Genomic DNA, 26,638 nt, shown 5'->3' with positions numbered 1-26,638 from the left:
GTTGTGGTGGTGGAAGAGGAGGGTAGTGTTGTGGAGGAGTAGGAGGAGAGTTGTGTTGAGGAGGACGAAGAGGAGGGTAGTGTTGTAGAGGAGGAAAAGTAGGGTAGTGTTGTGGAGGAGGAAGAGTAGGGTAGTGTTGTTGAGGAGGAAGAGGAGGGTAGTAATGTAAAGGAGGAAGAGGAGAGTAGTGTTGTAGAGGAGGAAGAGGAGAGTAGTGTTGTAAAGGAGAAAGAGGAGGGTAGTGTTGTAGAGGAGGAAGAGTAGGGTAGTGTTGTGGAGGAAGAGGAGGAGGGTAGTTTTGTGGAGGAGGAAGAGGAGGGTAGTGCTGTGGAGGAGGAAGAAGAGGGTAGTGCTGTGAAGGAGGAAGAGGAGGGCAGTGTTGCGGAGGAGGAAGAGGAGGGTAGTGCTGTGGAGGAGGAAGAGGAGGGTAGTGTTGTTGAGGAGGAAGAGGAGGGTAGTGTTGTAAAGGGGGAAGAGGAGAGTAGTTTTGTGGAAGAGGAAGATGAGGGTAGTGCTGTGGAGGAGGAAGAGGAGGGTAATGTTGTGGAGGAGGAAGAGGAGGGAAGTGTTGTGGAGGAGGAAGAGGAGGGTAGTGTTGTGGAGGAGGAAGAGGAGAGTAATGCTGTGGGGCAGGAAGAGGAGGTAGTGCTGTGGAGGACGTAGAGTTGGGTAGTGCTGTGGAGGAGGAAGAGGAGGGTAGTGTTGTGGAGGAGGAAGAGGAGGGTAGTGTTGTGGAGGAGGAGGAGGAGGGAAGTGTTGTGGAGGAGGAAGAGGAGAGTAGTGTTGTAGAGGAGGAAGAGGAGGGTAGTAATGTAGAGGAGGAAGAGGAAAGTAGTGTTGTAGAGGAGGAAGATAAGAGTAGTGTTGTAAAGGAGGAAGCGGAGGGTAGTGTTGTAGAGGAGGAAGAGTTGGGTAGTGTTGTGGAGGAAGAAGAGGAGGGTAGTGTTGTGTAGGAGGAGGAGGAGGGTAGTGCTGTGAAGGAGGAAGAGGAGGGTAGTGTTGTGGAGGAGGAAGAGGTGGGTAGTTTTGTGGAGGAGGAAAAGGAGAGGTAGTGTTGTGGAGGAGGAAGAGGAGGGTAGTGTTGTGGAGGAGGAAGAGGAGGGTAGTGTTGTGGAGTAGGAAGAGGAGGGTAGTGCTGTGGAGGAGGAAGAGGATGGTAGTGCAGTGGAGGAGGAAGAGGAGGGTAGTGTTGTGGAGGAAGAAGAGGAGGGTAGTGTTGTGGAGGAGGAAGAGGAGGGTAGTGCTGTGGAGGAGGAAGAGGAGGGTAGTGTTGTGGAGGAAGAAGAGGAGGGTAGTGTTGTGGAGGAAGAGGAGGGTAGTGCTGTGGAGGAGGAAGAGGAAGGTAGTGTTGTGGAGGAAGAAGAGGAGGGTAGTGGTGTGGAGGAAGAGGAGGGTAGTGTTGGCAAGGAGGAGGTGGGTAGTGCTGTGTAGGAGGAAGAGGAGGGTAGTATTGTGGACGAGGAAGAGGTGGGTAGTTTTGTGGAGGAGGAAGAGGAGGGTAGTGTTGTGGAGGAAGAAGAGGAGGGTAGTGTTGTGGAGCAGGAAGATGAGGGTAGAGCTATGGAGGAGGAAGAGGAGGGTAGTGTTGTGGAGGAAGAAGAGGAGGGTAGTGTTGTGGAGGAGGAGGAGGAGGGGTAGTGTTGTGGAGGAGGAAGAGGAGGGTAGTGTTGGCAAGGAGGAGGTGGGTAGTGCTGTTAAGGAGGAAGAGGAGGGTAGTATTGTGGACGAGGAAGATGTGGGTAGTTTTGTGGAGGAGGAAGAGGAGGGTAGTGTTGTGGAGGAGGAAGAGGAGGGTAGTGTTGTGGAGGAGGAGGAGGAGGAGAGTAGTGTTGTGGAGGAGGAGGAAGAGGAGGAGGGTAGTGTTGTTGAGGAGAAGGAGGAGGAGGGTAGTGTTGTGGAGGAGGAAGAGGAGGGAAGTTTTGTGGAAGAGGAAGATGAGAGTAGTGCTGTGGAGGAGGAAGAGGAGGGTAGTGTTGTGGAGGAGCAAGAGGAGGGTAGTGTTGTGGAGGAGGAAGAGGAGGGTAGTGTTGTGGAGGAGGAAGAGGAGAGTAATGCTGTGGAGCAGGAAGAGGAGGTAGTGCTGTGGAGGACGAAGAGTAGGGTAGTGCTGTGGAGGAGGAAGAGGAGGGTTGTGTTGAAGAGGAGAAAGAGGAGGGTAGTGTTGTTGAGGAGGAGGGTAGTGTCGTGGAGGAGGAGGAGGAGAAGTAGGAGGAGAGAAGTGTTGTGGAGGAGGAAGAGGTAGGTAGTGTTGTGGAGGAGGAAGAGGAGGGGTGTGTTGTGGGGGACGAAGAGGAGGAAAGTGATTTGGAGGAGGAGGAGAAAGAGGGTAGTGTTGTGGAGGAGGAAGAGGAGGGTAGTGTTGTGGAGGAAGAGGAGGGTAGTGTTGTGGAGGAGGAAGAGGAGGGTAGTGTTGTGGAGGAAGAGGAGGGGTAGTGTTGTGGAGGAGGAAGAGGAGGGTAGTGCTGTGGAGGAGGAAGAGGAGGGTAGTGCTGTGGAGGAGGAAGAGAAGGGTAGTGCTGTGGAGGAAGAAGAGGAGGGTAGTGTTGTGGAGTAGGAAGAGGAGGGTAGTGCTGTGGAGGAGGAAGAGGAGGGTAGTGTTGTGGAGGAAGAAGAGGAGGGTACTGTTGTGGAGGAGGAAGAGGAGGGTTGTGTTGAAGAGGAGAAAGAGGAGGGTAGTGTTGTTGAGGAGGAGGGTAGTGTCGTGGAGGAGGAGGAGGAGGAGAAGTAGGAGGAGGGAAGTGTTGTGGAGGAGGAAGAGGTAGGTAGTGTTGTGGAGGAGTAGGAGGAGGGTTGTGTTGAGGAGGACGAAGAGGAGGGTAGTGTTGTAGAGGAGGAAGAGTAGGGTAGTGTTGTGGAGGAGGAAGAGTAGGGTAGTGTTGTAGAGGAGGAAGAGGAGGGTAGTAATGTAAAGGAGGAAGAGGAGAGTAGTGTTGTAGAGGAGGAAGAGGAGAGTAGTGTTGTAAAGGAGAAAGAGGAGGGTAGTGTTGTAGAGGAGGAAGAGTAGGGTAGTGTTGTGGAGGAAGAGGAGGAGGGTAGTTTTGTGGAGGAGGAAGAGGAGGGTAGTGCTGTGGAGGAGGAAGAGGAGGGTAGTGCTGTGAAGGAGGAAGAGGAGGGCAGTGTTGCGGAGGAGGAAGAGGAGGGTAGTGCTGTGGAGGAGGAAGAGGAGGGTAGTGTTGTTGAGGAGGAAGAGGAGGGTAGTGTTGTAAAGGGGGAAGAGGAGGGTAGTTTTGTGGAAGAGGAAGATGAGGGTAGTGCTGTGGAGGAGGAAGAGGAGGGTGCTGTTGTGGAGGAGCAAGAGGAGGGTAGTGTTGTGGAGGAGGAAGAGGAGGGTAGTGTTGTGGAGGAGGAAGAGGAGAGTAATGCTGTGGGGCAGGAAGAGGAGGTAGTGCTGTGGAGGACGAAGAGTAGGGTAGTGCTGTGGAGGAGGAAGAGGAGGGTAGTGTTGTGGAGGAGGAAGAGGAGGGTAGTGTTGTGGAGGAGGAGGAGGAGGGAAGTGTTGTGGAGGAGGAAGAGGAGAGTAGTGTTGTAGAGGAGGAAGAGGAGGGTAGTAATGTAGAGGAGGAAGAGGAAAGTAGTGTTGTAGAGGAGGAAGATAAGAGTAGTGTTGTAAAGGAGGAAGCGGAGGGTAGTGTTGTAGAGGAGGAAGAGTTGGGTAGTGTTGTGGAGGAGGAAGAGTAGGGTAGTGTTGTGGAGGAGGAAGAGGGGGGTTGTGATGTGGAGGAGGAAGAGGAGGGTAGTGTTGTGTAGGAGGAGGAGGAGGGTAGTGCTGTGAAGGAGGAAGAGGAGGGTAGTGTTGTGGAGGAGGAAGAGGTGGGTAGTTTTGTGGAGGAGGAAAAGGAGAGGTAGTGTTGTGGAGGAGGAAGAGGAGGGTAGTGTTGTGGAGGAGGAAGAGGAGGGTAGTGTTGTGGAGTAGGAAGAGGAGGGTAGTGCTGTGGAGGAGGAAGAGGATGGTAGTGCTGTGGAGGAGGAAGAGGAGGGTAGTGTTGTGGAGGAAGAAGAGGAGGGTAGTGTTGTGGAGGAGGAAGAGGAGGGTAGTGCTGTGGAGGAGGAAGAGGAGGGTAGTGTTGTGGAGGAAGAAGAGGAGGGTAGTGTTGTGGAGGAAGAGGAGGGTAGTGCTGTGGAGGAGGAAGAGGAGGGTAGTGTTGTGGAGGAAGAAGAGGAGGGTAGTGGTGTGGAGGAAGAGGAGGGTAGTGTTGGCAAGGAGGAGGTGGGTAGTGCTGTGTAGGAGGAAGAGGAGGGTAGTATTGTGGACGAGGAAGAGGTGGGTAGTTTTGTGGAGGAGGAAGAGGAGGGTAGTGTTGTGGAGGAAGAAGAGGAGGGTAGTGTTGTGGAGCAGGAAGATGAGGGTAGAGCTGTGGAGGAGGAAGAGGAGGGTAGTGTTGTGGAGGAAGAAGAGGAGGGTAGTGTTGTGGAGGAGGAGGAGGAGGGGTAGTGTTGTGGAGGAGGAAGAGGAGGGTAGTGTTGGCAAGGAGGAGGTGGGTAGTGCTGTTTAGGAGGAAGAGGAGGGTAGTATTGTGGACGAGGAAGATGTGGGTAGTTTTGTGGAGGAGGAAGAGGAGGGTAGTGTTGTGGAGGAGGAAGAGGAGGGTAGTGTTGTGGAGGAGGAGGAGGAGGAGGAGAGTAGTGTTGTGGAGGAGGAGGAAGAGGAGGAGGGTAGTGTTGTGGAGGAGAAGGAGGAGGAGGGTAGTGTTGTGGAGGAGGAAGAGGAGGGTAGTTTTGTGGAAGAGGAAGATGAGGGTAGTGCTGTGGAGGAGGAAGAGGAGGGTAGTGTTGTGAAGGAGCAAGAGGAGGGTAGTGTTGTGGAGGAGGAAGAGGAGGGTAGTGTTGTGGAGGAGGAAGAGGAGAGTAATGCTGTGGAGCAGGAAGAGGAGGTAGTGCTGTGGAGGACGAAGAGTAGGGTAGTGCTGTGGAGGAGGAAGAGGAGGGTTGTGTTGAAGAGGAGAAAGAGGAGGGTAGTGTTGTTGAGGAGGAGGGTAGTGTCGTGGAGGAGGAGGAGGAGAAGTAGGAGGAGGAGGAGAAGTAGGAGGAGGGAAGTGTTGTGGAGGAGGAAGAGGTAGGTAGTGTTGTGGAGGAGGAAGAGGAGGGTTGTGTTGTGGGGGACGAAGAGGAGGAAAGTGATTTGGAGGAGGAGGAGAAAGAGGGTAGTGTTGTGGAGGAGGAAGAGGAGGGTAGTGTTGTGGAGGAAGAGGAGGGTAGTGTTGTGGAGGAGGAAGAGGAGGGTAGTGTTGTGGAGGAAGAGGAGGGGTAGTGTTGTGGAGGAGGAAGAGGAAAGAAGTGTTGTGGGGGAGGATGAGGTGGGTAGAGTTGTGGAGGAAGAGGAAGAGGGAAGTGTTGTGGTGGAGCAAGAGGAAGGTCGTGTTGTGGAGAAGGAGGAGGAGGAGGAGGGAAGTTTTGTGCAGGAGGAAGAAGAGAATAGTGTTGTGGAGGAGGAGGAGGATGAGGGTAGTGTTGTGGAGGAGGAGGAGGAGGGTAGTGTTGTGGAGGAGGAAGAGGAGGGTAGTGTTGTTGAGGAGGAGGAGGAGGAGGGTAGTGTTGTGGAGGAGGAGGAGGAGAAGGGTAGTGTTGTGGAGGAAGAAGAGGAGGGTAGTGTTGTGGAGTAGGAAGAGGAGGGTAGTGCTGTGGAGGAGGAAGAGGAGGGTAGTGTTGTGGAGGAAGAAGAGGAGGGTAGTGTTGTGGAGGAGGAAGAGGAGGGTTGTGTTGAAGAGGAGAAAGAGGAGGGTAGTGTTGTTGAGGAGGAGGGTAGTGTCGTGGAGGAGGAGGAGGAGGAGAAGTAGGAGGAGGGAAGTGTTGTGGAGGAGGAAGAGGTAGGGAGTGTTGTGGAGGAGGAAGAGGAGGGTTGTGTTATGGGGGACGAAGAGGAGGGAAGTGATTTAGAGGAGGAGGAGGAGAAAGAGGGTAGTGTTGTGGTGGTGGAAGAGGAGGGTAGTGTTGTGGAGGAGTAGGAGGAGGGTTGTGTTGAGGAGGACGAAGAGGAGGGTAGTGTTGTAGAGGAGGAAGAGTAGGGTAGTGTTGTGGAGGAGGAAGAGTAGGGTAGTGTTGAAGAGGAGGAAGAGGAGGGTAGTAATGTAAAGGAGGAAGATGAGAGTAGTGTTGTAGAGGAGGAAGAGGAGAGAAGTGTTGTAAAGGAGAAAGAGGAGGGTAGTGTTGTAGAGGAGGAAGAGTAGGGTAGTGTTGTGGAGGAAGAGGAGGAGGGTAGTTTTGTGGAGGAGGAAGAGGAGGGTAGTGCTGTGGAGGAGGAAGAGGAGGGTAGTGCTGTGAAGGAGGAAGAGGAGGGCAGTGTTGCGGAGGAGGAAGAGGAGGGTAGTGCTGTGGAGGAGGAAGAGGAGGGTAGTATTGTTGAGGAGGAAGAGGAGGGTAGTGTTGTAAAGGGGGAAGAGGAGGGTAGTTTTGTGGAAGAGGAAGATGAGGGTAGTGCTGTGGAGGAGGAAGAGGAGGGTACTGTTGTGGAGGAGCAAGAGGAGGGTAGTGTTGTGGAGGAGGAAGAGGAGGGTAGTGTTGTGGAGGAGGAAGAGGAGAGTAATGCTGTGGGGCAGGAAGAGGAGGTAGTGCTGTGGAGGACGAAGAGTAGGGTAGTGCTGTGGAGGAGGAAGAGGAGGGTAGTGTTGTGGAGGAGGAAGAGGAGGGTAGTGTTGTGGAGGAGGAGGAGGAGGGAAGTGTTGTGGAGGAGGAAGAGGAGAGTAGTGTTGTAGAGGAGGAAGAGGAGGGTAGTAATGTAGAGGAGGAAGAGGAAAGTAGTGTTGTAGAGGAGGAAGATAAGAGTAGTGTTGTAAAGGAGGAAGCGGAGGGTAGTGTTGTAGAGGAGGAAGAGTTGGGTAGTGTTGTGGAGGAGGAAGAGTAGGGTAGTGTTGTGGAGGAGGAAGAGGGGGGGTTGTGATGTGGAGGAGGAAGAGGAGGGTAGTGTTGTGTAGGAGGAGGAGGAGGGTAGTGCTGTGAAGGAGGAAGAGGAGGGTAGTGTTGTGGAGGAGGAAGAGGTGGGTAGTTTTGTGGAGGAGGAAAAGGAGAGGTAGTGTTGTGGAGGAGGAAGAGGAGGGTAGTGTTGTGGAGGAGGAAGAGGAGGGTAGTGTTGTGGAGTAGGAAGAGGAGGGTAGTGCTGTGGAGGAGGAAGAGGATGGTAGTGCTGTGGAGGAGGAAGAGGAGGGTAGTGTTGTGGAGGAAGAAGAGGAGGGTAGTGTTGTGGAGGAGGAAGAGGAGGGTAGTGCTGTGGAGGAGGAAGAGGAGGGTAGTGTTGTGGAGGAAGAAGAGGAGGGTAGTGTTGTGGAGGAAGAGGAGGGTAGTGCTGTGGAGGAGGAAGAGGAGGGTAGTGTTGTGGAGGAAGAAGAGGAGGGTAGTGGTGTGGAGGAAGAGGAGGGTAGTGTTGGCAAGGAGGAGGTGGGTAGTGCTGTGTAGGAGGAAGAGGAGGGTAGTATTGTGGACGAGGAAGAGGTGGGTAGTTTTGTGGAGGAGGAAGAGGAGGGTAGTGTTGTGGAGGAAGAAGAGGAGGGTAGTGTTGTGGAGCAGGAAGATGAGGGTAGAGCTGTGGAGGAGGAAGAGGAGGGTAGTGTTGTGGAGGAAGAAGAGGAGGGTAGTGTTGTGGAGGAGGAGGAGGAGGGGTAGTGTTGTGGAGGAGGAAGAGGAGGGTAGTGTTGGCAAGGAGGAGGTGGGTAGTGCTGTTTAGGAGGAAGAGGAGGGTAGTATTGTGGACGAGGAAGATGTGGGTAGTTTTGTGGAGGAGGAAGAGGAGGGTAGTGTTGTGGAGGAGGAAGAGGAGGGTAGTGTTGTGGAGGAGGAGGAGGAGGAGAGTAGTGTTGTGGAGGAGGAGGAAGAGGAGGAGGGTAGTGTTGTGGAGGAGAAGGAGGAGGAGGGTAGTGTTGTGGAGGAGGAAGAGGAGGGTAGTTTTGTGGAAGTGGAAGATGAGGGTAGTGCTGTGGAGGAGGAAGAGGACGGTAGTGTTGTGGAGGAGCAAGAGGAGGGTAGTGTTGTGGAGGAGGAAGAGGAGGGTAGTGTTGTGGAGGAGGAAGAGGAGAGTAATGCTGTGGAGCAGGAAGAGGAGGTAGTGCTGTGGAGGACGAAGAGTAGGGTAGTGCTGTGGAGGAGGAAGAGGAGGGTTGTGTTGAAGAGGAGAAAGAGGAGGGTAGTGTTGTTGAGGAGGAGGGTAGTGTCGTGGAGGAGGAGGAGGAGAAGTAGGAGGAGGATAGTGTTGTGGAGGAGGAAGAGGTAGGTAGTGTTGTGGAGAAGGAAGAGGAGGGTTGTGTTGTGGGGGACGAAGAGGAGGAAAGTGATTTGGAGGAGGAGGAGAAAGAGGGTAGTGTTGTGGAGGAGGAAGAGGAGGGTAGTGTTGTGGAGGAAGAGGAGGGTAGTGTTGTGGAGGAGGAAGAGGAGGGTAGTGTTGTGGAGGAAGAGGAGGGGTAGTGTTGTGGAGGAGGAAGAGGAAAGAAGTGTTGTGGGGAGGAAGAGGTGGGTAGAGTTGTGGAGGAAGAGGAAGAGGGAAGTGTTGTGGTGGAGCAAGAGGAAGGTCGTGTTGTGGAGAAGGAGGAGGACGAGGAGGGAAGTTTTGTGCAGGAGGAAGAAGAGAATAGTGTTGTGGAGGAGGAGGAGGAGGAGGAGGAGGGTAGTGTTGTGGAGGAGGAGGAGGAGGGTAGTGTTGTGGAGGAGGAAGAGGAGGGTAGTGTTGTTGAGGAGGAGGAGGAGGAGGGTAGTGTTGTGGAGGAGGAGGAGGAGGAGGAGGGTAGTGTTGTGGAGGAAGAAGAGGAGGGTAGTGCTGTGGAGGAGGAAGAGAAGGGTAGTGTTGTGGAGGAAGAAGAGGAGGGTAGTGTTGTGGAGTAGGAAGAGGAGGGTAGTGCTGTGGAAGAGGAAGAGGAGGGTAGTGTTGTGGAGGAAGAAGAGGAGGGTAGTGTTGTGGAGGAGGAAGAGGAGGGTTGTGTTGAAGAGGAGAAAGAGGAGGGTAGTGTTGTTGATGAGGAGGGTAGTGTCGTGGAGGAGGAGGAGGAGAAGTAGGAGGAGGGAAGTGTTGTGGAGGAGGAAGAGGTAGGGAGTGTTGTGGAGGAGGAAGAGGATGGTTGTGTTGTGGGGGACGAAGAGGAGGGAAGTGATTTGGAGGAGGAGGAGAAAGAGGGTAGTGTTGTGGTGGTGGAAGAGGAGGGTAGTGTTGTGGAGGAGTAGGAGGAGGGTTGTGTTGAGGAGGACGAAGAGGAGGGTAGTGTTGTAGAGGAGGAAGAGTAGGGTAGTGTTGTGGAGGAGGAAGAGTAGGGTAGTGTTGTAGAGGAGGAAGAGGAGGGTAGTAATGTAAAGGAGGAAGAGGAGAGTAGTGTTGTAGAGGAGGAAGAGGAGAGTAGTGTTGTAAAGGAGAAAGAGGAGGGTAGTGTTGTAGAGGAGGAAGAGTAGGGTAGTGTTGTGGAGGAAGAAGAGGAGGGTAGTTTTGTGGAGGAGGAAGAGGAGGGTAGTGTTGTGGAGGAGGAAGAGGAGGGTTGTGTTGTGGAGGAGGAGGAGGAGGGAAGTGTTGTGGAGGAGGAAGAGGAGAGTAGTGTTGTAGAGGAGGAAGAGGAGGGTAGTAATATAGAGGAGGAAGAGGAAAGTAGTGTTGTAGAGGAGGAAGATAAGAGTAGTGTTGTAAAGGAGGAAGCGGAGGGTAGTGTTGTAGAGGAGGAAGAGTTGGGTAGTGTTGTGGAGGAGGAAGAGTAGGGTAGTGTTGTGGAGGAGGAAGAGGGGGGGTTGTGATGTGGAGGAGGAAGAGGAGGGTAGTGTTGTGTAGGAGGAGGAGGAGGGTAGTGCTGTGAAGGAGGAAGAGGAGGGTAGTGTTGTGGAGGAGGAAGAGGTGGGTAGTTTTGTGGAGGAGGAAAAGGAGAGGTAGTGTTGTGGAGGAGGAAGAGGAGGGTAGTGTTGTGGAGGAGGAAGAGGAGGGTAGTGTTGTGGAGTAGGAAGAGGAGGGTAGTGCTGTGGAGGAGGAAGAGGATGGTAGTGCTGTGGAGGAGGAAGAGGAGGGTAGTGTTGTGGAGGAAGAAGAGGAGGGTAGTGTTGTGGAGGAGGAAGAGGAGGGTAGTGCTGTGGAGGAGGAAGAGGAGGGTAGTGTTGTGGAGGAAGAAGAGGAGGGTAGTGTTGTGGAGGAAGAGGAGGGTAGTGCTGTGGAGGAGGAAGAGGAGGGTAGTGTTGTGGAGGAAGAAGAGGAGGGTAGTGGTGTGGAGGAAGAGGAGGGTAGTGTTGGCAAGGAGGAGGTGGGTAGTGCTGTGTAGGAGGAAGAGGAGGGTAGTATTGTGGACGAGGAAGAGGTGGGTAGTTTTGTGGAGGATGAAGAGGAGGGTAGTGTTGTGGAGGAAGAAGAGGAGGGTAGTGTTGTGGAGCAGGAAGATGAGGGTAGAGCTGTGGAGGAGGAAGAGGAGGGTAGTGTTGTGGAGGAAGAAGAGGAGGGTAGTGTTGTGGAGGAGGAGGAGGATGGGTAGTGTTGTGGAGGAGGAAGAGGAGGGTAGTGTTGGCAAGGAGGAGGTGGGTAGTGCTGTTTAGGAGGAAGAGGAGGGTAATATTGTGGACGAGGAAGATGTGGGTAGTTTTGTGGAGGAGGAAGAGGAGGGTAGTGTTGTGGAGGAGGAAGAGGAGGGTAGTGTTGTGGAGGAGGAGGAGGAGGAGAGTAGTGTTGTGGAGGAGGAGGAAGAGGAGGAGGGTAGTGTTGTGGAGGAGAAGGAGGAGGAGGGTAGTGTTGTGGAGGAGGAAGAGGAGGGTAGTTTTGTGGAAGACGAAGATGAGGGTAGTGCTGTGGAGGAGGAAGAGGAGGGTAGTGTTGTGGAGGAGGAAGAGGAGGGTAGTGTTGTGGAGGAGGAAGAGGAGGGTAGTGTTGTGGAGGAGGAAGAGGAGAGTAATGCTGTGGAGCAGGAAGAGGAGGTAGTGCTGTGGAGGACGAAGAGTAGGGTAGTGCTGTGGAGGAGGAAGAGGAGAGTTGTGTTGAAGAGGAGAAAGAGGAGGGTAGTGTTGTTGAGGAGGAGGGTAGTGTCGTGGAGGAGGAGGAGGAGAAGTAGGAGGAGGGAAGTGTTGTGGAGGAGGAAGAGGTAGGTAGTGTTGTGGAGGAGGAAGAGAAGGGTTGTGTTGTGGGGGACGAAGAGGAGGGAAGTGATTTGGAGGAGGAGGAGAAAGAGGGTAGTGTTGTGGTGGTGGAAGAGGAGGGTAGTGTTGTGGAGGAGTAGGAGGAGGGTTATGTTGAGGAGGACGAAGAGGAGGGTAGTGTTGTAGAGGAGGAAGAGTAGGGTAGTGTTGTGGAGGAGGAAGAGTAGGGTAGTGTTGTAGAGGAGGAAGAGGAGGGTAGTAATGTAAAGGAGGAAGAGGAGAGTAGTGTTGTAGAGGAGGAAGAGGAGAGTAGTGTTGTAAAGGAGAAAGAGGAGGGTAGTGTTGTGGAGGAGGAAGAGTAGGGTAGTGTTGTGGAGGAAGAGGAGGAGGGTAGTTTTGTTTAGGAGGAAGAGGAGGGTAGTGCTGTGGAGGAGGAAGAGGAGGGTAGTGCTGTGAAGGAGGAAGAGGAGGGCAGTGTTGCGGAGGAGGAAGAGGAGGGTAGTGCTGTGGAGGAGGAAGAGGAGGGTAGAGTTGTTGAGGAGGAAGAGGAGGGTAGTGTTGTAAAGGGGGAAGAGGAGGGTAGTTTTGTGGAAGAGGAAGATGAGGGTAGTGCTGTGGAGGAGGAAGAGGAGGGTACTGTTGTGGAGGAGCAAGAGGAGGGTAGTGTTGTGGAGGAGGAAGAGGAGGGTAGTGTTGTGGAGGAGAAAGAGGAGAGTAATGCTGTGGAGCAGGAAGAGGAGGTAGTGCTGTGGAGGACGAAGAGTAGGGTAGTGCTGTGGAGGAGGAAGAGGAGGGTAGTGTTGTGGAGGAGGAAGAAGAGGGTAGTGTTGTGGAGGAGGAGGAGGAGGGAAGTGTTGTGGAGGAGGAAGAGGAGAGTAGTGTTGAAGAGGAGGAAGAGGAGGGTAGTAATGTAGAGGAGGAAGAGGAAAGTAGTGTTGTAGAGGAGGAAGATAAGAGTAGTGTTGTAAAGGAGGAAGCGGAGGGTAGTGTTGTAGAGGAGGAAGAGTTGGGTAGTGTTGTGGAGGAGGAAGAGTAGGGTAGTGTTGTGGAGGAGGAAGAGGAGGGGTTGTGTTGTGGAGGAGGAAGAGGAGGGTAGTGTTGTGGAGGAGGAAGAGGTGGGTAGTGTTGTGGAGGAGGAAGAGGTGGGTAGTTTTGTGGAGGAGGAAAAGGAGAGGTAGTGTTGTGGAGGAGGAAGAGGAGGGTAGTGTTGTGGAGGAGGAAGAGGAGGGTAGTGTTGTGGAGTAGGAAGAGGAGGGTAGTGCTGTGGAGGAGGAAGAGGATGGTAGTGCTGTGGAGGAGGAAGAGGAGGGTAGTGTTGTGGAGGAAGAAGAGGAGGGTAGTGTTGTGGAGGAGGAAGAGGAGGGTAGTGCTGTGGAGGAGGAAGAGGAGGGTAGTGTTGTGGAGGAAGAAGAGGAGGGTAGTGTTGTGGAGGAAGAGGAGGGTAGTGTTGGCAAGGAGGAGGTGGGTAGTGCTGTGTAGGAGGAAGAGGAGGGTAGTATTGTGGACGAGGAAGAGGTGGGTAGTTTTGTGGAGGAGGAAGAGGAGGGTAGTGTTGTGGAGGAAGAAGAGGAGGGTAGTGTTGTGGAGCAGGAAGATGAGGGTAGTGCTGTGGAGGAGGAAGAGGAGGGTAGTGTTGTGGAGGAAGAAGAGGAGGGTAGTGTTGTGGAGGAGGAGGAGGAGGGGTAGTGTTGTGGAGGAGGAAGAGGAGGGTAGTGTTGGCAAGGAGGAGGTGGGTAGTGCTGTTTAGGAGGAAGAGGAGGGTAGTATTGTGGACGAGGAAGATGTGGGTAGTTTTGTGGAGGAGGAAGAGGAGGGTAGTGTTGTGGAGGAGGAAGAGGAGAGTAGTGTTGTGGAGGAGGAGGAAGAGGAGGAGGGTAGTGTTGTGGAGGAGAAGGAGGAGGAGGGTAGTGTTGTGGAGGATGAAGAGGAGGATTGTGTTGAAGAGGAGAAAGAGGAGGGTAGTGTTGTGGAGGAGGAAGAGGAGGGTAGTTTTGTGTAGGAGGAAGAGGAGGGTAGTGTTGTGGAGGAGGAAGAGGAGGGTAGTGTTGTAGTGGAGAAAGAGGAGGGTAGTGTTGTGGAGGAGGAAGAGGATGGTAGTGTTGTGGAGGAGGAAGAGGAGGGTAGTGTTGTCGAGGAGGAAGAGGAGGGTAGTACTGTGGAGGAGCAAGAGGAGGGTAGTGTTGTGGAGGAGGAAGAGGAGGGTAGTGTTGTGGAGGAGGAAGAGGAGGGTAGTGTTGTGGAGGAGGAAGAGGAAAGTAGTGTTGTGGGGTAGGAAGAGGAAGGTCGTGTTGTGGAGAAGGAGGAGGAGGGTAGTGTTGTGGAGGAGGAGGAGGAGGGTAGTGTTCTGTGGGAGGAAGAGGAGGGTAGTGCTGTGGAGGAGGAAGAGGAGGTAGTGCTGTGGAGGAGGAAGAGTAGGGTAGTGCTGTGGAGGATTAAGAGGAGGGTAGTGTTGTGGAGAAGGAAGAGGAGGGTAGTGTTGTGGAGGAGGAAGAGGAGGGTAGTGTTGTGGAGGAGGAAGAGGAGAGTAGTGAAGTAGAGGAGGAAGAGGAGGGTAGTAATGTAGAGGAGGAAGAGGAGGGTAGTAATGTAAAGGAGGAAGAGGAGGATAGTGTTGTAGAGGAGGAAGAGGAGAGTTGTGTTGTAAAGGAGAAAGCGGAGGGTAGTGTTGTAGAGGAGGAAGAGTAGGGTAGTGTTTTGGAGGAGGAAGAGTAGGGTAGTGTTGTGGAAGAAGAGGAGGAGGGTAGTGTTGTGGAGGAGGAGGAGGAGGGGTAGTGTTGTGGAGGAGGAAGAGGAGGGTAGTGTTGGCAAGGAGGAGGAGGAGGGTAGTGTTGTGGAGGAGGAAGAGGAGGGTAGTGTTGTGGAGGAGAAAGAGGAGGGTAGTACTGTGGAGGAGGAAGAGGAGGGTAGTGTTGTGGAGGAGGAAGAGGAGGAGGGTAGTGTTGTGAAGGAGGAAGAGGAAGGTTGTGTTGAAGAGGAGGGTATTGTTGTGGAAAAGGAAGAGGAGGGCTGTGTTGTGGAGGAGAAGGAGAAAGGTAGTGTTATGGAAGAGGAAGAGGAGGGTAGTGTTGTAGAGGAAGAGGAGGGTTGTGTTGTGGAGGAGGAAGAGGAGGGTAGTGTTGTGGAGGAGGAAGAGGAGGGTAGTGTTTTTGAGGAGGAGGGAAGTGTTGTGTAGGAGGAAGAGGAGGGTAGTGTTTTGGGGGAGGAAGAGGAGGGAAGTGTTTTGGAGGAGGAGAAGGAGGGTAGTGTTGTGGAGGTGGAAGAGGAGGGTAGTGTTGTGGAGGAGTAGGAGGAGGGTTGTGTTGGGGAGGACGAAGAGGAGGGTAGTGTTGTGGAGGAGGAAGAGGTGTGTAGTGTTGTGGAGGAGGAGGAGGAGGGTAGTGTTGTGGAGGAGGAAGAGGAGGGTAGTGTTGTAGAGGAGGAAGAGGAGGGTAGTAATGTAGAGGAGGAAGAGGAGAGTAGTGTTGTAGAGGAGTAAGAGGAGAGCAGTGTGTTAAAGGAGGAAGAGGAGGGTAGTGTTGTAGAGGAGGAAGAGTAGGGTAGTGTTGTGGAGGAGGAAGAGTTGGGTAGTTTTGTGGAGGAAGAGGAGGAGGGGAGTTTTGTGGAGGAGGAAGAGGAGGGTAGTTTTGTGGGGGAGGAAGAGGAGAGTAGTGCTGTGGAGGAGGAAGAGGAGAGTAGTGCTGTGGAGGAGGAAGAGGAGGGTAGTGTTGTGGAAGAGGAGGAGGAGGGTAGTGCTGTGGAGGAAGAGGAGGGTAGTTTTGTGGAGGAGGAAGAGAAGGGTAGTGTTGTGGAGGGGGAAGAAGAGGGTAGTGTTGTTGAGGAGGAAGAGGAGGGTAGTGTTGTGGAGGAGGAAGAGGAGGGAAGTGCTGTGGAGGAGAAAGAGGAGGGATGTGCTGTGGAGGAGAAAGAGGAGGGTAGTGCTGTGGAGGAGGAAGAGGAGGGTAGTGTTGTGGAGGAGGAAGAGGAGGGTAGTGTTATGGAGGAGGAAGAGGAGGGTAGTGTTGTGGAGGAGGAAGAGGAGGGTAGTGCTGTGGAGGAGGAAGAGGAGGGTAGTGCTGTGGAGGAGGAAGAGGAGGGCATTGCTGTGGAGGAGGAAGAGGAGGGTAGTGCTGTGGAGGAGGAAGAGGAGGGTAGTGTTGTGGAGGAGGAAGAGGAGGGTAGTGTTGTGGAGGAGGAAGAGGAGGGTAGTGTTGTGGAGGAGGAGGAGGAGGGTAGTGTTGTGGAGGAGGAGGAGGAGGGTAGTGTTGTGGAGGAGGAAGAGAAGGAGGAGGGAAGTGTTGTGAAGGAGGAAGAGGAAGGTTGTGTTGAAGAGGAGGGTATTGTTGTGGAAGAGTAAGAGGAGGGTATTGTTGTGGAAGAGGAAGAGGAGGGTTGTGTTGTGGAGGAGAAGAAGAAGGGTAGTGTTATGGAAGAGGAAGAGGAGGGTAGTGTTGTAGAGGAAAAGGAGGGTTGTGTTGTCGAGGAGGAAGAGGAGGGTAGTGTTGTGGAGGAGGAAGAGGAGGGTAGTGTTGTTGAGGAGGAGGGAAGTCTTGAGGAGGAGGAAGAGGAGGGTTGTGTTGTGGAGGTGGAAGAGGAGGGTAGTGTTGTGGAGGAGTAGGAGGATGGTTGTGTTGAGGAGGACGAAGAGGAAAGTAGTGTTGTGGAGGAGGAAGAGGTGTGTAGTGTTGTGCAGGAGGAGGAGGAGGAGGGTAGTGTTGTGGAGGAGGAAGAGGAGGGTAGTGTTGTAGAGGAGGAAGAGGAGGGTAGTAATGTGAAGGAGGAAGAGGAGAGTAGTGTTGTAGAGGAGGTAGAGGAGAGTAGTGTTGTAAAGGAGGAAAAGGAGGGTAGTGCTGTAGACGAGGAAGAGTAGGGTAGTGTTGTGGAGGAGGAAGAGTAGGGTTGTTTTGTGGAGGAAGAGGAGGAGGGGAGTTTTGTGGAGGAGGAAGAGGAGGGGAGTTTTGTGGAGGAGGAAGAGGAGAGTAGTGCTGTGGAGGAGGAAGAGGAGAGTAGTGCTGTGGACGAGGAAAAGGAGGGTAGTGTTGTGGATGAGGAGGAGGAGGGTAGTGCTGTGGAGGAAGAGGAGGGTAGTTCTGTGGAGGAGGAAGAGGAGGGTAGTGTTGTGGAGGAGGAAGAGGCGGGTAGTGTTGATGAGGAGGAAGAGGAGGGTAGTTTTGTGGAGGAGGAAGAGGAGGGTAGTGCTGTGGAGGAGGAAGAGGAGGGTAGTGCTGTGGAGGAGGAAGAGGAGGGTAGTGTTGTGGAAGAGGAGGAGGAGGGTAGTGCTGTGAAGGATGAAGAGGAAGGTAGTGCTGTGGAGGAGGAAGAGTAGGGAAGTGTTGTGAAGGAGGAAGAGTAGGGTAGTGTTGTGGAGAAGGAAGAGGAGGGTAGTGTTGCGGAGAAGGAAGAGGAGGGTAGTGCTGTGGACGAGGAAGAGGAGGGTAGTGTTGTGGAGGAGGAAGAGGAGGGTAGTGTTGTAAAGGAGGAAGAAGAGGGGTAGTTTTGTGGAGGAGGAAGAGAAGGGTAGTGCTGTGGAGGAGGAAGAGGAAAGTAGTGTTGTGGAGGAGGAAGAGTAGGGTAGTGTTGTTTAGGAGGAAGAGGAGAGTAGTGTTGTGGAGAAGGAAGAGGAGGTTAGTTTTGTGGAGGAGGAAGAGGAGGGTAGTGCTGTTGAGGAGGAAGAGGAGGGTAGTGTTTTGGAGGAGGAAGATGAGGGTAGTGTTGTGAAGGAAGAAGAGGAGGGTAGTATTGTGGAGGAGGAAGAGAAGGGTAGTGCTGAGGAGGAGGAAGAGGAGGGTAGTGTTGTGGAGGAGGAAGAAGAGGGTAGTGTTGTGGAGGAGGAAGAGGAGGGTAGTGTTGTGGAGGAGGAAGAGAAGGGTAGTGCTGTGGAGGAGGAAGAGGAGGGTAGTGTTGTAGAGGAGGAAGAGGAGGGTAGTAGTGTAGAGGAGGAAGAGGAGAGTAGTGTTGTAGAGGAGGAAGAGGAGAGTAGTGTTGTAAAGGAGGAAGAGGAGTGTAGTGTTGTAGAGGAGGAAGAGTAGGGTAGTGTTGTGGAGGAGGAAGAGTAGGGTAGTGTTGTGGAGAAGGAAGAGGAGGGTAGTGTTGTGGAGAAGGCAGAGGAGGGTAGTGCTGTGGACGAGGAAGAGGAGGGTAGTGTTGTAAAGGGGGAAGAAGAGGGTAGTTTTGTAGAGGAGGAAGAGAAGGGTAGTGCTGTGGAGGAGGAAGAGGAGGGTAGTGTTGTTGAGGAGGAAGAGTAGGGTAGAGTTGTGGAGGAGGAAGAGTAGGGTAGTGTTGTGGAGGAGGAAGAGGAGGGTAGTGTTGTTGAGAAGGAAGAGGAGGTTAGTTTTGTGGAGGAGTAAGAGGAGGGTAGTGCTGTTGAGGAGGAAGAGGAGGGTAGTGTTGTGGAGGAGGAAGAGGTGGGTAGTTTTGTGGAGGAGGAAAAGGAGAGGTAGTGTTGTGGAGGAGGAAGAGGAGGGTAGTGTTTTGGAGGAGGAAGAGGAGGGTTGTGTTGTGGAGTAGGAAGAGGAGGGTAGTGCTGTGGAGGAGGAAGAGGATGGTAGTGCTGTGGAGGAGGAAGAGGAGGGTAGTGTTGTGGAGGAAGAAGAGGAGGGTAGTGTTGTGGAGGAGGAAGAGGAGGGTAGTGCTGTGGAGGAGGAAGAGGAGGGTAGTGTTGTGGAGGAAGAAGAGGAGGGTAGTGTTGTGGAGGAAGAGGAGGGTAGTGTTGGCAAGGAGGAGGTGGGTAGTGCTGTGTAGGAGGAAGAGGAGGGTAGTATTGTGGACGAGGAAGAGGTGGGTAGTTTTGTGGAGGAGGAAGAGGAGGGTAGTGTTGTGGAGGAGGAAGAGGAGGGTAGTGTTGTGGAGGAGGAGGAGGAGGAGGAGAGTAGTGTTGTGGAGGAGGAGGAAGAGGAGGAGGGTAGTGTTGTGGAGGAGAAGGAGGAGGAGGGTAGTGTTGTGGAGGATGAAGAGGAGGGTTGTGTTGAAGAGGAGAAAGAGGAGGGTAGTGTTGTGGATGAGGAAGAGGAGGGTAGTTTTGTGGAGGAGGAAGAGGAGGGTAGTGTTGTGGAGGAGGAAGAGGAGGGTAGTGTTGTAGTGGAGAAAGAGGAGGGTAGTGTTGTGGAGGAGGAAGAGGATGGTAGTGTTGTGGAGGAGGAAGAGGAGGGTAGTGTTGTCGAGGAGGAAGAGGAGGGTAGTACTGTGGAGGAGCAAGAGGAGGGTAGTGTTGTGGAGGAGGAAGAGGAGGGTAGTGTTGTGGAGGAGGAAGAGGAGGGTAGTGTTGTGGAGGAGGAAGAGGAAAGTAGTGTTGTGGGGTAGGAAGAGGAAGGTCGTGTTGTGGAGAAGGAGGAGGAGGGTAGTGTTGTGGAGGAGGAGGAGGAGGAGGGTAGTGTTGTGTGGGAGGAAGAGGAGGGTAGTGTTGTTGAGGAGGAGGAGGAGGAGGAGGGTTGTGTTGTGGAGGAGGAAGAAGAGGAGGAGGGTAGTGTTGTGGAGGAGGAGGAGGAGGAGGGTAGTGTTGTGGAGGAAGAAGAGAAGGGTAGTGTTGTGGAGGAGGAAGAGGAGGGTAGTGCTGTGGAGGAGGAAGAGAAGGGTAGTGTTGTGGAGGAAGAAGAGGAGGGTAGTGTTGTGGAGGAGGAAGAGGAGGGTAGTGCTGTGGAGGAGGAAGAGGAGGGTAGTGCTGTGGAGGAGGAAGAGGAGGGTAGTGTTGTGGAGGAAGAGGAGGAGGGTAGTGTTATGGAGGAGGAAGAGGAGGGTAGTGCTGTGGAGGAGGAAGAGGAGGGTAGTGCTGTGGAGGAGGAAGAGGAGGTAGTGCTGTGGAGGAGGAAGAGTAGGGTAGTGCTGTGGAGGAGGAAGAGGAGGGTAGTGTTGTGGAGAAGGAAGAGGAGGGTGGTGTTGTGGAGGAGGAAGAGGAGGGTAGTGTTGTGGAGGAGGAAGAGGAGAGTAGTGAAGTAGAGGAGGAAGAGGAGGGTAGTAATGTAGAGGAGGAAGAGGAGGGTAGTAATGTAAAGGAGGAAGAGGAGGGTAGTGTTGTAGAGGAGGAAGAGGAGAGTTGTGTTGTAAAGGAGAAAGCGGAGGGTAGTGTTGTAGAGGAGGAAGAGTAGGGTAGTGTTGTGGAGGAGGAAGAGTAGGGTAGTGTTGTGGAGGAAGAGGAGGAGGGTAGTGTTGTGGAGGAGGAGGAGGAGGGGTAGTGTTGTGGAGGAGGAAAAGGAGGGTAGTGTTGGCAAGGAGGAGGAGGAGGGTAGTGTTGTGGAGGAGGAAGAGAAGGGTAGTGTTGTGGAGGAGAAAGAGTAGGGTAGTACTGTGGAGGAGGAAGAGGAGGGTAGTGTTGTGGAGGAGGAAGAGGAGGAGGAGGGTAGTGTTGTGAAGGAGGAAGAGGAAGGTTGTGTTGAAGAGGAGGGTATTGTTGTGGAAAAGGAAGAGGAGGGTTGTGTTGTGGAGGAGAAGGAGAAAGGTAGTGTTATGGAAGAGGAAGAGGAGGGTAGTGTTGTAGAGGAAGAGGAGGGTTGTGTTGTGGAGGAGGAAGAGGAGGGTAGTGTTGTGGAGGAGGAAGAGGAGGGTAGTGTTTTTGAGGAGGAGGGAAGTGTTGTGTAGGAGGAAGAGGAGGGTAGTGTTGTGGGGGAGGAAGAGGAGGGAAGTGTTTTGGAGGAGGAGAAGGAGGGTAGTGTTGTGGAGGTGGAAGAGGAGGGTAGTGTTGTGGAGGAGTAGGAGGAGGGTTGTGTTGGGGAGGACGAAGAGGAGGGTAGTGTTGTGGAGGAGGAAGAGGTGTGTAGTGTTGTGGAGGAGGAGGAGGAGGGTAGTGTTTTGGAGGAGGAAGAGGAGGGTAGTGTTGTAGTGGAGAAAGAGGAGGGTAGTGTTGTGGAGAAGGAAGAGGATGGTAGTGTTGTGGAGGAGGAAGAGGAGGGTAGTGTTGTCGAGGAGGAAGAGGAGGGTAGTACTGTGGAGGAGCAAGAGGAGGGTAGTGTTGTGGAGGAGGAAGAGGAGGGTAGTGTTGTGGAGGAGGAAGAGGAGGGTAGTGTTGTGGAGGAGGAAGAGGAAAGTAGTGTTGTGGGGTAGGAATAGGAAGGTCGTGTTGTGGAGAAGGAGGAGGAGGGTAGTGTTGTGGAGGAGGAGGAGGAGGGTAGTGTTGTGTGGGAGGAAGAGGAGGGTAGTGTTGTTGAGGAGGAGGAGGAGGAGGGTTGTGTTGTGGAGGAGGAAGAAGAGGAGGAGGGTAGTGTTGTGGAGGAGGAGGAGGAGGAGGGTAGTGTTGTGGAGGAAGAAGAGAAGGGTAGTGTTGTGGAGGAGGAAGAGGAGGGTAGTGCTGTGGAGGAGGAAGAGAAGGGTAGTGTTGTGGAGGAAGAAGAGGAGGGTAGTGTTGTGGAGGAGGAAGAGGAGGGTAGTGCTGTGGAGGAGGAAGAGGAGGGTAGTGCTGTGGAGGAGGAAGAGGAGGGTAGTGTTGTGGAGGAAGAGGAGGAGGGTAGTGTTATGGAGGAGGAAGAGGAGGGTAGTGCTGTGGAGGAGGAAGAGGAGGGTAGTGCTGTGGAGGAGGAAGAGGAGGTAGTGCTGTGGAGGAGGAAGAGTAGGGTAGTGCTGTGGAGGAGGAAGAGGAGGGTAGTGTTGTGGAGAAGGAAGAGGAGGGTGGTGTTGTGGAGGAGGAAGAGGAGGGTAGTGTTGTGGAGGAGGAAGAGGAGAGTAGTGAAGTAGAGGAGGAAGAGGAGGGTAGTAATGTAGAGGAGGAAGAGGAGGGTAGTAATGTAAAGGAGGAAGAGGAGGGTAGTGTTGTAGAGGAGGAAGAGGAGAGTTGTGTTGTAAAGGAGAAAGCGGAGGGTAGTGTTGTAGAGGAGGAAGAGTAGGGTAGTGTTGTGGAGGAGGAAGAGTAGGGTAGTGTTGTGGAGGAGGAAGAGGAGGGGTTGTGTTGTGGAGGAGGAAGAGGAGGGTAGTGTTGTGTAGGATGAGGAGGAGGGTAGTGCTGTGAAGGAGGAAGAGGAGGGTAGTGTTGTGGAGGAGGAGGAGGTGGGTAGTTTTGTGGAGGAGGAAAAGGAGAGGTAGTGTTCTGGAGGAGGAAGAGGAGGGTAGTGTTGTGGAGGAGGAAGAGGAGGGTAGTTTTGTGGAGGAGGAAGAGGAGGGTAGTGTTGTGGAGGAGGAAGAGGAGGGTAGTGTTGTAGTGGAGAAAGAGGAGGGTAGTGTTGTGGAGGAGGAAGAGGAGGGTAGTGTTGTGGAGGAGAAAGAGGAGGGAAGTGTTGTGGAGGAGGAAGAGGAGGGTAGTACTGAGGAGGAGCAAGAGGAGGGTAGTGTTGTGGAGGAGGAAGAGGAGGGTAGTGTTGTGGAGGAGGAAGAGGAGGGTAGTGTTGTGGAGGAGGAGGAGGAGGGTAGTGTTGCGTGGGAGGAAGAGGAGGGTAGTGTTGTTGAGGAGGAGGATGAGGAGGGTTGTGTTGTGGAGGAGGAAGAAGAGGAGGAGGGTAGTGTTGTGGAGGACTAGGAGGAGGAGGGTAGTGTTGTGGAGGAAGAAGAGAAGGGTAGTGTTGTGGAGGAGGAAGAGGAGGGTAGTGCTGTGGAGGAGGAAGAGAAGGGTAGTGTTGTGGAGGAAGAAGAGGAGGGTATTGTTGTGGAGGAGGAAGAGGAGGGTAGTGCTGTGGAGGAGGAAGAGGAGGGTAGTGCTGTGGAGGAGGAAGAGGAGGGTAGTGTTGTGGAGGAAGAGGATTAGGGTAGTGTTGTGGAGGAGGAAGAGGAGGGTAGTGCTGTGGAGGAGGAAGAGGAGGGTAGTGCTGTGGAGGAGGAAGAGGAGGTAGTGCTGTGGAGGAGGAAGAGTAGGGTAGTGCTGTGGAGGAGGAAGAGGAGGGTAGTGTTGTGGAGAAGGAAGAAGAGGGTAGTGTTGTAGAGGAGGAAGAGGAGGGTAGAAATGTAGAGGAGGAAGAGGAGGGTAGTGTTGTAGAGGAGGAAGAGGAGAGTTGTGTTGTAAAGGAGAAAGCGGAGGGTAGTGTTGTAGAGGAGGAAGAGTAGGGTAGTGTTGTGGAGGAGGAAGAGTAGTGTAGTGTTGTGGAGGAAGAGGAGGAGGGTAGTGTTGTGGAGGAGGAGGAGGAGGGGTAGTGTTGTGGAGGAGGAAGAGTAGGGTAGTGTTGGCAAGGAGGAAAAGGAGGGTAGTGTTGTGGAGGAGGAAGAGGAGGGTAGTGTTGTGGAGGAGAAAGAGGAGGGTAGTACTGTGGAGGAGGAAGAGGAGGGTAGTGTTGTGGAGGAGGAAGAGGAGGGTAGTGTTGTGGAGGAGGAAGAGATGGGTAGAGTTGTGGAGGAAGAGGAAGAGGGAAGTGTTGTGGAGGAGGAAGAAGAAGGTCGTGTTGTGGAGATGGATGTGGAGGAGGAGGAGGAGGAGGAGGGAAGTTTTGTGGAGGAGGAGGAGGGAAGTTTTGTGGAGGAGGAGGAGGAGGTTAGTGTTGTGGGGGAGGAAGAGGAGGGTAGTGTTGTTGAGGAGGAAAAGGGTTGTGTTGTGGAGGAGGAGGAAGAGGAGGAGGAGGAGGAAGAGGAGGGTAGTGTTGTGGAGGAAGAAGAAGAGAGTTGTGTTGAAGAGGAAGGTATTGTTGTGGAGGAGGAAGATGAGGGTTGTGTTGTGGAGCAAAAGGAGAAGGGCAGTGTTGTGGAAGAGGAAGAGGAGGGTAGTGTTGTGGAGGAGGAAGAGGAGGGTAGTTTTGTGGAGGAGGAAGAGAAGGGTAGTGTTGTGGAGAAGTAAGAGGAGGGTAGTGTTGTGGAGGAGGAAGAGGAGGGTAGTGTTGTAGAGGAGGAAGAGGAGGGTAGTGCTGTGGAGGAGGAAGAGGAGGGTAGTGCTGTGGAGGAGGAAGAGGAGGGCAGTGTTGTGGAGGAGGAAGAGGACGGTAGTGTTGTGGAGGAGGAAGAGGAGGGTAGTGTTGTGGAGGAGGAAGAGGAGGAGGAGGGTAGTGTTGTGAAGGAGGAAGAGGAAGGTTGTGTTGAAGAGGAGGGTATTGTTGTGGAAAAGGAAGAGGAGGGTTGTGTTGTGGAGGAGAAGGAGAAAGGTAGTGTTATGGAAGAGGAAGAGGAGGGTAGTGTTGTAGAGGAAGAGGAGGGTTGTGTTGTGGAGGAGGAAGAGGAGGGTAGTGTTGTGGAGGAGGAAGAGGAGGGTAGTGTTGTTGAGGAGGAGGGAAGTGTTGTGTAGGAGGAAGAGGAGGGTAGTGTTGTGGGGGAGGAAGAGGAGGGAAGTGTTTTGGAGGAGGAGAAGGAGGGTAGTGTTGTGGAGGTGGAAGAGGAGGGTAGTGTTGTGGAGGAGTAGGAGGAGGGTTGTGTTGGGGAGGACGAAGAGGAGGGTAATGTTGTGGAGGAGGAAGAGGAGGGTAGTGCTGTGGAGGAGGATAAGGAGGGTAGTGCTGTGGAGGAGGAAGAGGAGGGTAGTGTTGTGGAGGAAGAGGATTAGGGTAGTGTTGTGGAGGAGGAAGAGGAGGGTAGTGCTGTGGAGGAGGACGAGGAGGGTAGTGCTGTGGAGGAGGAAGAGGAGGTAGTGCTGTGGAGGAGGAAGAGTAGGGTAGTGCTGTGGAGGAGGAAGAGGAGGGTAGTGTTGTGGAGAAGGAAGAGGAGGGTAGTGTTGTGGAGGAGGAAGAGGAGGGTAGTGTTGTGGAGGAGGAAGAGGAGAGTAGTGAAGTAGAGGAGGAAGAGGAGGGTAGTAATGTAGAGGAGGAAGAGGAGGGTAGTGTTGTAGAGGAGGGAGAGGAGAGTTGTGTTGTAAAGGAGAAAGCGGAGGGTAGTGTTGTAGAGGAGGAAGAGTAGGGTAGTGTTGTGGAGGAGGAAGAGTAGTGTAGTGTTGTGGAGGAAGAGGAGGAGGGTAGTGTTGTGGAGGAGGAGGAGGAGGGGTAGTGTTGTGGAGGAGGAAGAGGTGGGTAGTGTTGGCAAGGAGGAGGAGGAGGGTAGTGTTGTGGAGGAGGAAGAGGAGGGTAGTGTTGTGGAGGAGAAAGAGGAGGGTAGTACTGTGGAGGAGGAAGAGAAGGGTAGTGTTGTGGAGGAGGAAGAGGAGGGTAGTGTTGTGGAGGAGGAAGAGATGGGTAGAGTTGTGGAGGAAGAGGAAGAGGGAAGTGTTGTGGAGGAGGAAGAAGAAGGTCGTGTTGTGGAGAAGGATGTGGAGGAGGAGGAGGAGGAGGAGGGAAGTTTTGTGGAGGAGGAGGAGGAGGTTAGTGTTGTGGGGGAGGAAGAGGAGGGTAGTGTTGTTGAGGAGGAAAAGGGTTGTGTTGTGGAGGAGGAGGAAGAGGAGGAGGAGGAGGAAGAGGAGGGTAGTGTTGTGGAGGAAGAAGAGGAGGGTAGTTTTGTGGAGGAGGAAGAGAAGGGTAGTGTTGTGGAGAAGTAAGAGGAGGGTAGTGTTGTGGAGGAGGAAGATGAGGGTTGTGTTGTGGAGCAAAAGAAGAAGGGTAGTGTTGTGGAAGAGGAAGAGGAGGGTAGTGTTGTGGAGCAGGAAGAGGAGGGTAGTTTTGTGGAGGAGGAAGAGAAGGGTAGTGTTGTGGAGAAGTAAGAGGAGGGTAGTGTTGTGGAGGAGGAAGAGGAGGGTAGTGTTGTGGAGGAGGAAGAGGAGGGTAGTGCTGTGGAGGAGGAAGAGGAGGGTAGTGCTGTGGAGGAGGAAGAGGAGGGTAGTGTTGTGGAGGAGGAAGAGGACGGTAGTGTTGTGGAGGAGGAAGAGGACGGTAGTGTTGTGGAGGAGGAAGAGGAGGGTAGTGTTGTGGAGGAGGAAGAGGAGGAGGAGGGTAGTGTTGTGAAGGAGGAAGAGGAAGGTTGTGTTGAAGAGGAGGGTATTGTTGTGGAAAAGGAAGAGGAGGGTTGTGTTGTGGAGGAGAAGGAGAAAGGTAGTGTTATGGAAGAGGAGGGTAGTGTTGTAGAGGAAGAGGAGGGTTGTGTTGTGGAGGAGGAAGAGGAGGGTAGTGTTGTTGAGGAGGAGGGAAGTGTTGTGTAGGAGGAAGAGGAGGGTAGTGTTGTGGGGGAGGAAGAGGAGGGAAGTGTTTTGAAGGAGGAGAAGGAGGGTAGTGTTGTGGAGGTGGAAGAGGATGGTAGTGTTGTGGAGGAGGAAGAGGAGGGTAGTGTTGTGGAGGAGTAGGAGGAGGGTTGTGTTGGGGAGGACGAAGAGGAGGGTAATGTTGTGGAGGAGGAAGAGGTGTGTATTGTTGTGGAGGAGGAGGAGGAGGGTAGTGTTGTGGAGGAAGAAGAGGAGGGTAGTGTTGTAGAGGAGGAAGAGGAGGGTAGTAATGTAGAGGAGGAAGAGGAGAGTAGTGTTGTAGAGGAGGAAGAGGAGAGTAGTGTTGTGGAGGAGGAAGAGGAGAGAAGTGTTGTGGAGGAGGAGGAGGAGTGGAGTTTTGTGGAGGAGGAAGAGGAGGGTAGTTTTGTGGAGGAGGAAGAGGTGAGTATTGCTGTGGAGGAGGAAGAGGAGAGTAGTGTTATGGAGGAGGAGGAGGAGGGTAGTGTTGTGGAGGAGGAAGAGGTTTGTAGTGTTGTGAAGGAGGAGGAGGAGGAGGGTAGTGTTGTGGAGGAGGAAGAGGAGGGTAGTGTTGTAGAGGAGGAAGAGGAGGGTAGTAATGTATAGGAGGAAGAGGAGAGTAGTGTTGTAGAGGAGGAAGAGGAAAGTTGTGTTGTAAAGGAGGAAAAGGAGGGTAGTGTTGTAGAGGAGGAAGAGTAGGGTAGTGTTGTGGAGGAGGAAGAGTAGGGTAGTTTTGTGGAGGAAGAGGAGGAGGGGAGTTTTGTGGAGGAGGAAGAGGAGGGGAGTGATGTGGAGGAGGAAGAGGAGAGTAGTGCTGTGGACGAGGAAGAGGAGGGTAGTGTTGTGGATGAGGAGGAGGAGGGTAGTGCTGTGGAGGAAGAGGAGGGTAGTTCTGTGGAGGAGGAAGAGGAGGGTAATGTTGTGGAGGAGGAAGAGGAGGGTAGTGTTGATGAGGAGGAAGAGGAGGGTAGTTTTGTGGAGGAGGAAGAGGAGGGTAGTTTTGTGAAGGAGGAAGAGGAGGGTAGTGCTGTGGAGGAGGAAGAGGAGGGTAGTGCTGTGGAGGAGAAAGAGGAGGGTAGTGTTGTGGAAGAGGAGGGGTAGGGTAGTGCTGTGAAGGATGAAGAGGAAGGTAGTGCTGTGGAGGAGGAAGAGTAGGGTAGTGTTGTGAAGGAGGAAAAGTAGGGTAGTGTTGTGGAGAAGGAAGAGGAGGGTAGTATTGTGGAGAAGGAAGAGGAGGGTAGTGCTGTGGACGAGGAAGAGGAGGGTAGTGTTGTTTAGGAGGAAGAGGAGGGTAGTGTTGTAAAGGAGGAAGAAGAGGGGTAGTTTTGTGGAGGAGGAAGAGAAGGGTAGTGCTGTGGAGGAGGAGGAGGAGGGTAGTGTTGTGGTGGAGGAAGAGTAGGGTAGTGTTGTGGAGGAGGAAGAGGAGAGTAGTGTTGTGGAGAAGGAAGAGGAGGTTAGTTTTGTGGAGGAGGAAGAGGAGGGTAGTGCTGTTGAGGAGGAAGAGGAGGGTAGTGTTTTGGAGGAGGAAGAGGAGGGTAGTGTGTAAAGGAAGAAGAGGAGGGTAGTATTGTGGAGGAGGAAGAGAAGGGTAGTGCTGAGGAGGAGGAAGAGGAGGGTAGTGTTGTGGAGGAGGAAGAAGAGGGTAGTGTTGTGGAGGAGGAAGAGGAGGGTAATGTTGTGGAGGAGGAAGAGAAGGGTAGTGCTGTGGAGGAGGAAGAGGAGGGTAGTGTTGTAGAGGAGGAAGAG

Source organism: Procambarus clarkii, unplaced genomic scaffold (genome assembly GCF_040958095.1).
Source record: "Procambarus clarkii isolate CNS0578487 unplaced genomic scaffold, FALCON_Pclarkii_2.0 HiC_scaffold_104, whole genome shotgun sequence".
Taxonomy (NCBI): Eukaryota; Metazoa; Arthropoda; class Malacostraca; order Decapoda; family Cambaridae; genus Procambarus; species Procambarus clarkii.
This window is presented reverse-complemented; position numbering follows the sequence as displayed.